Source organism: Lissotriton vulgaris, unplaced genomic scaffold (genome assembly GCF_964263255.1).
Source record: "Lissotriton vulgaris unplaced genomic scaffold, aLisVul1.2 SCAFFOLD_1957, whole genome shotgun sequence".
NCBI lineage: Eukaryota > Metazoa > Chordata > Amphibia > Caudata > Salamandridae > Lissotriton > Lissotriton vulgaris.
The window spans coordinates 407,501-416,621 of NW_028253630.1; positions in this window are offsets into that span (position 1 = coordinate 407,501).

The following is a 9,121-nucleotide window of genomic DNA, read 5'->3' on the forward strand; positions in this document are numbered from 1 at the left end:
GTTCAATCGAAAATGAAACTTGCTGCTCGCCTTCCATTTTGCCTGAAATTTGGATTAAAAAAATATATATTAGTAGAGATAGGGCACTGTTGGGATTAATTTTAGATAGGCAGTTTTTATCAGTGAATTTATCTTTTGGCAGTGTATAGTATGAGAGTGGAAATAGGACTAAAAAAAAGTGTATGTGATTTAACCAAGACAAGCCTTACTCCATTGATAACTATAACAGAGAAGTCTATCTAAATACATTACTACTACAGAGGGATAGTGTATATGTAGCAGAAAAAGTCTACTATATTAAGTCATAGTGCACAATATATTAAATTATAACTTACCTTCACAAAGAAGTTGAAGTTTTTTGAAGCTATTGAAATAGGAGGTACAACAAGAAGTAGTAGTCAAAATGGCTGTGTTTCCTTCTCTCCCTTTATATATATACAGGTATATAACCAATTAAATGTCAGGTAATAAAAGTAGAAAATGAAAGTAACATTTTCATTGGTTGTCAATTCCAACAATTCAGATGTGTTTTGTGAAGTAATTTACCTCACGGTACTTGGAGAGGTCTACAGGCTAAATGGCTAAATGGAATTTCAATGAAATTTGTGAGAATGGAAGGGATTGTTATGTAGTATGAGCTAATCTATATTTGGTGAGAGTGTCTCTAGTCGTTTTTCTGTAAATTACTTTCCCGCCTTTTTTTAGGACCGCTTTCCGGGAAGCTGCCCGGTTAGCGAACCTTAAGCGTCACGGGAGTCCACCATTTTGTGTTTCATTCGCATTAAGATACAAGATGGAGGGCAAATAATGTTTAGAATGGGTAGAAGGGGTCATGGTAGACTTATCTTGACCCCCTAGGTTTTCTGAGCGTGGCTGAGGAGGCTTATATGTGCGGAAAATTTTTTTTTTTTTTTTAAAATTCCGCGAGGTTAGCTTTCGGTTAGCGAACCGGGTAGCGCTCCGGGGAGCGAATTTTGTGGAAAATTAGTGAAAAAAGTTAGAGAAAAATAATAATTGTGAGTGATCAGATGTAGGGTAGCTCTGAGAAGAGCTTTTGGGTTTATGGTACATTTAGGTACTTATAAGTAGGTACCAATGCACAGTCTTAAATTCAGAATGAAAATTCTGTTGCCCTCATCTGAGAAGTGAACTCCATCTCCTCTGTAGATATCTTGCATGTAGTAACGCAAGTTATTGTTGTACAGAGAGCCCATTCCATGGTCTCTCATGTAAGCTGAAACAGATTTGTTTACATGCTTCCTCGCTTTCTCAATTTGTGGACAAAATTGGTTGGACCACCTCCATTTCTGTCTTTGGCATATATTGGAATATACCAAGGCAGTTTGAGGAAAAAGTGCCATTAATTGCTCCAAGGTGTCCTTTAAAAGCATTTCCAGACCTACCCCTGTCAAAGTGCCCAAATCATTACCTCCACAGTGCACTATTAACAGGTCAGGTTTTGGCAAATGCATAAAGGTTTTCACCAATGGTATCAATTGGTGAAATTTTAATCCTCTTTGGCCCAACCACTTAATTTCCACATCTTGTAAATTGAGGTTGTGTAAATTTCTGCTCTCAGCATACCTTTGAGCCCAGTGGATGTAACTATGTCCAACAATCCAGACGTTAAACATGGTGGAAGAAGGTTGTTCTGCAGTCAGATGAAGTGTGGTAATGAAAGGGCAGTTGAAACAGTAGGAGTTTCTAAAGAAAAAAAACTGTGGATTTACAATGCTAATGATTCATTAGCAGTGATTGGTGCATTTCCATTTCTGAAAACAGAAAGTTAGGGTGCATGGATGTGTTCTTTGAAAGATGTAATTTGAATGGTCAAGGAAGAAACATTTAATGAAAGATTGCACTGGATACGCAGGTGCACTGAGAGTTCAGAGTTCAATTGAAACATTGTTGTGTGAATTTGCAAACATGAGAGGTCTTCCAGGAGGTGGTTGCTATGGAAACAAGGCAGACAGGGCAGAGGGGGGAAGGGTTTTGATTTGAAAAAAGTGAGGGAAGAGGTATGATTGGCTAATATGAGAGATATGTGAAAAGAATATCTGTATTTCTGTGCTTTCAATAGCTGCAGCCTTTGGAGTGCATCCTTTTTCTTCTGCTGAAGACAATTTGGTGTATTTCTGAGACTGTTTTCAAAACTCAAAAAATATTTGCTAAGGTGAGAAAATATTTATTTAATTTAGATAGAGAATAGTATGATTTAAGGAGAAAATGATGAAGAAAGCTGTGTTTTTAAAATGTGGTTTTGTCTCTAGTGATATACTAATAGAATTAGTTTCAAAGAGAAATTATAATTGCATATTTGGTGTAACATTCTGGCATGCAGTTACACAAGATATTGTAATACATGGAGGCCATTTCATGGTCTGTTATGTAAGCTGAAACAGATATGTTGCTTTTAAAAACGATTTAAGAAATCAATTACATTTCTGGATATGTACTGCTAGAGCTTCATAGGTTGTTTTGGGCCATATTTATAAGGCATATGAGTGTCTAAGATGTTGTGTTCGCCTTTTAAAATGTAAAGTGTTCCTCATGGGACAAGTGTCTTGTAAATACGCTCCCACTTGTGCTTGGCAAATTTAGATTTTGATTATGGGAGTTACCTAGCCATGTTAATAGTGTCCCAAAAATGGTGCTAGGGCATTCCAGAAAACACTTTCATGTGTCTCAAGGACATTTTTAGTCATTTCTTCATGAATGCAGGTATACAATTGATTTATATGCTGTGTTTAAAAACGAATTTTGAAATGAATTAAATTTCAGGATATGTACTGTTAGAGCTTCATAGGTTGTTTGGGGTCATATTTAGAAGGCATTTTAGTGTCTTTGAAGTTATTTTTCCCTTTTTAAATGGAAAGCGTTCCTCATGGGGCCCTGAGCAGTTCTTAGCCATGTTATTTAATAGGAAGTGGATAACATGGCTAAGAGCATTTGCTGGAAAATGCATGAATATCGCTGATTTTTCTGCTATATTCATGCATTGTGGCCGTTTTTTTTCACATTGCTTCATAGGTTGTTTGGGTTCATATTTAGAAGGCATTTTAGTGTCTTTGATGTTATTTTTCCCTTTTTAAATGGAAAGCGTTCATCATGGGGCCCTGAGCAGTTCTTAGCCATGTTATTTAATAGGAAGTGGATAACATGGCTAAGAGCATTTGCTGGGAAATGCATGAATATCGCTGATTTTTTTGCTATATTCATGCATTGTGGCCGTTTTTTTTCACATTGTTTCATAGGTTGTTTGGGTTCATATTTAGAAGGCATTTTAGTGTCTTTGATGTTATTTTTCCCTTTTTAAATGGAAAGCGTTCCTCATGGGGCCCTGAGCAGTTCTTAGCCATGTTATTTAATAGGAAGTGGATCACATGGCTAAGAGCATTTGCTGGAAAATGCATGAATATCGCTGATTTTTCTGCTATATTCATGCATTGTGGCCGTTTTTTTTCACATTGCTTCATAGGTTGTTTGGGTTCATATTTAGAAGGCATTTTAGTGTCTTTGATGTTATTTTTCCCTTTTTAAATAGAAAGCGTTCCTCATGGGGCCCTGAGCAGTTCTTAGCCATGTTATTTAATTGGAAGTGGATAACATGGCTAAGAGCATTTGCTGGAAAATGCATGAATATCGCTGATTTTTCTGCTATATTCATGCATTGCGGCAGTTTTTTCCACATTGCTTCATAGGTTGTTTGGGTTCATATTTAGAAGGCATTTTAGTGTCTTTGATGTTATTTTTCCCTTTTTAAATGGAAAGCGTTCCTCATGGTGCCCTGAGCAGTTCTTAGCCATGTTATTTAATAGGAAGTGGATAACATGGCTAAGAGCATTTGTTGGAAAATGCATGAATATCGCTGATTTTTCTGCGTTATTCATGGATTGCAGGCCTTTTTTTATCACATTTGCAAGCACTTCTTAGCCATGTTATCCAATGGGAGGTGGATAACATGGCTAAGAGCATTTGCTTCAAAGGTTGTTTGGGGTTATATACCATTTTTGGGAAATTATTAACATGCCTATCTAACTCCCATAATCAAAATCTAAATTTGCCAACCGCAGGTGGGAGCGTATTTACAATAAATTTGCACCATGAAGAATGTAAAATAGCATACTAGATACTCAAATAACTTATAAATATGATCCAAAACATCTTATGAAGCACTAGTAGTGCATATTTCCAGAAATGTATTGGTTTTCATTTAATGATTTACTTCATTGGTAGGCCTTCACATGTTTTTTTACCTTGGTTTTTTTTCAGTGAAAATCTTATCTGCAACCATGTGTTGGCCTCACCTCAAATAAACAAAACAGGTGATGGACTGAATGTGGATCAATGACACACATTCACCCCAGTCCAAAGATCTGGGCCTAAACAAACCTTTAGATAGGCTACATCTTATCGTCATCCTGAATTAATGATTTAAAATATTAGGGAGTGATTTATGAGTGTTGTATGCCTGTTTTGTACCATTGAGTGTCATTTTTGTGATGCAGTGCTGGTGGAAAATATTTGCTATGTTAAATAATTAGTACGGCATTAAGTTTTAGATGACTGTTATTTATTTACTGTTTGGTAATAGTGGTTAATAACATTTTATATTATATTTTTTCACAGATTCAACTGCAGATTCTTTCATAGTTTGGAAAATGCCTTCCAGAAGTCGAATACGAAAGGCTAGAAAACGTCAAAGACAGCAGGATGATGTTTTATTGCAGCAGTCCTCTTCCCCAAATACTTGTCAAAACACCAAGAAAGGTCCGGGTAAGAGCACGAAATCATTCTTAAGAAATATTTGTAGTAAAAAAAATTTTGCTCAAAAAAATGTGTCTGTTCACAAAAAGAGAAGTAATTTAAATGGAAAGGAGAGACCCATCACAAATGTTACTGGTAGAGGAAGAGATAACTCTGTGCATGATAGTAGAAGGAAACAACAGTTTAGGGACATTCGACAACGAATGTTCCGTAATAGGATATTAGTTAATTTATTGAAAAATATTAAAAAGAAAGGCCAACAGAAAGCGGCATTTTATAGGAAGAAGAAAAATGTAGAGAAAATTATTGATCATGCTTTTGAAATCAAGCGAAAGTTGTTTATTTTGGTAATCAATAGAATTAGGAAACTAAGCAAGGTAATTTCTGATTTCAAAACAAAAAGTAGATGGAAGAGAGTAGTAAATCGTACTAACTTTTGTGAAGTTTTTTCTGGAGAATGGATGCATAGTTCAAGTTCTGAGGCATTTTTTAATGAGGAGACTTATTTTCAGGATAATGATTTGGTGCATGCAGTTGACATCAGTGGTCGAGCTTATGAAGTGAAGGATGGTTGTCCAGTTGAAAAAGAACAACTTGTGACAACAGAGACAGAAGAGGCGCTAAGTGATGAGGTTTTAGGAAGACGTCCTAAGGGTCCTGTGTACATTTGGAAGTGTAGTTCTATTTGCAGTGTGCGACAGGTTTCCATCAATTTGCTTTGTGATTTTATACGGACATTTAATAAGAAAAGTTTGAAGCAGAAAATGAAGTTGTTGCAAGATTTAGATCCTTGCAGAGTGAGACAAATGACAGGTTTGCGTGGTCATTCACTGGCTTGTCTTTCCAGGAGAGTATGCCAGAGTGTTTTTCATCATTTCAGGATGCTAGCAGTGCATCATAATAAAGTGAGAAAATTAGTGAGAATGTTGTATTATGCTAAGAGTCCAGCAATTATGCTTAAACAGTTATGTGCTGCTCTTTTGCATGGTTCTGAAATAGATGTGAAGAATCTTTGTGAAGAAATTGAGTTTTGTTACTTTGGTAGTAAAGATGAGAATGTTCAAATTGACCCTGAAGTAGAGGGTAATGTGGAAGATAATGTACAGGTTTCCAGTACAGATAATTTTCAGAAGGAAATTGCCACGTTTCAGATGAAATCAAGTGAGAGGCCTAATTTCACTTGTGTATGTTGTCGACGCACTTATTATAAGAATCAGACTAAGGTAGTGGATTTATATGCAAAAAGTGAAAGGGAAAATAATAGTGAATGGAAGGATTTAGCCACATACTTGATGGTAGAAAATTATTTTGATTTGGGATCGGATCAACGTGTGTGTACTTATTGTTGTAATAAATTAAACCAAAACCAGATGCCTGCTAGGGCAGTTCATAATAATCTGGAATTGGTTGAGATTCCTTCTGAATTGAAGGATTTAAATACTTATGAATCTATTTTGATTCAAAGTATCCATCCCTTTCAGGCTATTGTAAGAATGGAGCCAAAGACAGGGAAGTTGCCTCCAGCAGATTTACAGAGAGGATTAAAGGGAAGAGTTGTTTATTTGCCTCTAGATTTGAACAAAAACATTAACACAATTGGAATAGAAAAAGTGGAAGAGGAACCTCTGGTTATCTTGGTTAATGGGGTTCCGACAAAGAATAAGAAAATATGGCAAGATTTAGTGGATGTTAGGAAAGTCAAAAAGGCAACAGTGTATTTGAAGAAAAATAATAAGTACTATAAGAATGTATATGTTGCAGAAGAGGAAGTAAGTGATGAAGAGGATAGCGATTTGTGTGCTGGCCAAATTGAGAAAGTAGAGGCCTCTAAAAGTGAAGAAATATATGAACATTATAGTGTTCATCCTTTGCATTCCAAGGAAGTGATGGGGAATGCTATTGAGTTGTTTCAAATGAAACAAGCCAAAGGGAGTCCCATTAGTGTTTGGGAGGAAAGTTTGGAAGCTCGGTGTTTCCCACAGCTATTTCCCACAGGTCAAGGAGGAAGATATGATGAGCGACCTCGTGAAATTCCTGCGTCTGAATACCGGACTTTACGATTGTATGCAGAAGATCCTAGGTTTCGGCAATGCATTCCCTATTTGTTTCATCTCCTGTTTGAAAGCGATCTGTCTGGACTGTCATATGCAGTGAACCACATCTTAAAAAGTGGTATACAGATGCGAAACATCTCGGCAAGTGACTTTATGCATAAAGTCAATGTCCAAGACAGTATTTTGGATTCTCACTTAATTAATCTCATGGCGTGTCAGCGTGGTACTAATGAGTACTGGTACCGTCGTCATGGTGACTTAAAATGTATGCTGAGGAACTTAGGAACTCCGACATGGTTCCTCACTCTGAGCTGTGCCGAGTATGGCTGGGATGACTTACTTGAATTTCTACGAGAGGCAAATGGAAATATTGAAAACATTGAATTCAAGACACCTGGAGAACTGTGTTCTTTGGATCCTGTGAATGTATGCAGGTACTTCAATCATAGATTTGAAGCTATGATGTCTTTCATCACAAATAAAAAGAATCCACCTCTTGGAGAGGTGTTGGATTTCTTCTGGAGAAAGGAGTACCAAGCAAGAGGTGCCCCTCATATACATATGTTGCTGTGGATCAAGGATGCACCTAAATTTGGAACAGATCCGGATGACTTAGTGATGAATTTCATCGAACAGTATTCTACGTGTGCTGTTCCAAACGCAACGGAGAAGAAAAGTCTAAGAGAACAAGTTCTACGTTTCCAAAGCCATCGTTGTGGAAAGTACTGTCGTCGTAAATTCAGAAACAAGGACAAGTTCTACACCAAATGTCGTTTCAACTTTCCACGACCGGTGATTTCTAAAGGAAGAGTGAACAGTTTGATGTCTTCGCTGCGACATAATGTGACGAGGAAATCACCCAAGAATACATACAATTTGAAAAGGAACGAAGAGTCCAAGTACATCAATGACTACAACCCAGTGATTTTGTCCATGTGGAATGCCAACATGGATATACAGTTTGTGGCTGACAACTGTATGGCTGTGGCTCGGTATGTGACATCTTACATCACCAAAAAAGAAAAGACCGAACTGAAGGATATGTGGGAGGACATTTCCCATGAAAAGAGCCTCAGCAAGAAGTTGTACAGTTTCAGTCTGAAGATGTTGTCGCATCGAGAAATCGGAGCTTACGAATGTTCTGATCGATTGTCTTCAGCAAGTCTCTATGCCAAATCCAGGAGTCTCGTTTGGGCGAGTCTTGGTCTTGCTGCAACGCGAAATCGAGTTTTAAAACCTGTTCGGGAAATTGAGTATTTGGCAGAAAAGGAACCAAACAGTACCGACATTTTGAAGACCAACATGTTGGATACATATTATCCAAATCGAAGCAGTCACCTTGAGAATGTTTGTCTAAATGAGGTTCTCCAAAATTATATATTCAAGAGGAACATCAAAGAAGATATTGAGAAAGGAGTGTATGCTGTAATTGGAAGTGAGGGATGCCTGGTCAAGCAAAGAAAATGCCAATTAGTAAACCATCGAAAATTAAGTGGCGAATCTCCAGAAAAAAAGGAGTTTTTCTATTTAGCACTTTTGCAACTTTTCAAGCCTTGGCGTGCAGAAGAGGAACTGCTTGGAGATTTCCTCTGTTACGAAGACTCTTTCAATGCAGCCAAGGAGTCCATAGAATGTCCTGCTTTTTCTAAATATCAAGAAATGCTAACTTTGGAAATTGAGCAGGAAGCAACGATTGCAGCCGAGATTGCCAGAGACAGTTCTCAGGACAGTCAGAGTTCTGTTTCATTGAGTCAAGATCCACTTGGAGGACCTATTATCGAAAATGAAGCTGCCACTGCTATGAATGAAGTAGAAAGAGCCATGGCACATGCTCAGGAGGATTCAGTTAACTTACAAGACTTGGAAAAACAACTCAACGTTGAGCAGAGGAAAATATATGATGAAGTTACCAAGGAAATTGAGCACGGATTAAGTCATGAGAAGAAAGAGTGCTCGTGTACGTCGTTGAAGCCTGTCCGACTGTACGTGAGTGGAGAAGCGGGAACTGGAAAAAGTTTCCTCATTAAAGCAATCTCTTGTTATTTGCAGGAAAGGACTGAGTCATCGCTGTCTTGTGTTGTCACCGCTCCTACTGGACTGGCAGCACATAATATTAAAGGTATTACTTTGCATCGTCTATTGATGCTGCCGGTGGAGCATGACAACAAATTACAATACAACAAGTTATCTGGAGATGCTTGCTGTGAAGTTTCAAGAGTTTTGAGGAAAATGAAACTACTTATCATTGACGAAGTAAGCATGGTTTCCAATGTCATGCTTGCCTTTGTGCATTTGAGAAT